The 413-nt window shown below is 32.7% G+C and overlaps 1 protein-coding gene across 11 annotated transcripts in view; it reads left to right on the plus strand.

Moving 5' to 3' along the window:
- Positions 1–413, plus strand: part of ubr4 (ubiquitin protein ligase E3 component n-recognin 4) — a 50,504-nt gene that overhangs the window by 48,530 nt on the left and 1,561 nt on the right. The gene's annotated exons all lie outside the window — the stretch shown is intronic.

Genomic DNA, 413 nt, shown 5'->3' on the forward strand with positions numbered 1-413 from the left:
GTTTGACTATCTATTTGATAAATGAAGTTAACCAACTAATATTATACATACTCTTTTGGTTTCTGTACCCGATGTTTTAAAATTTTACAAATGCAATGAAAATATTGGTGTCTGTACTCGGTATCGGCAAGTACCAAAAATAAAAGTATCGGGTGAGTACTGGAAAAAGTGGTATCGGTGCATCCCTAAAAATAATAAAAAGTAATTTATGTTTACGCAATGGGCAGGACATCAACTGACCAGAACCACATGGCATTAACATGAGAACAACATTTTAATAACTGCTAATCATATAGTCAAACTCTGACTGAAAGATGGATATTTTTAGATTGGCAATTAAACCCTTGAAACAGTTAAAAACCTGATTTGTCAAAAAACATGAAATAAAAATGTGTGCATATGGCAGGGGTGAA

Source organism: Sinocyclocheilus anshuiensis, unplaced genomic scaffold (genome assembly GCF_001515605.1).
Source record: "Sinocyclocheilus anshuiensis isolate Anshui unplaced genomic scaffold, SAMN03320099.WGS_v1.1 scaffold1114, whole genome shotgun sequence".
NCBI lineage: Eukaryota > Metazoa > Chordata > Actinopteri > Cypriniformes > Cyprinidae > Sinocyclocheilus > Sinocyclocheilus anshuiensis.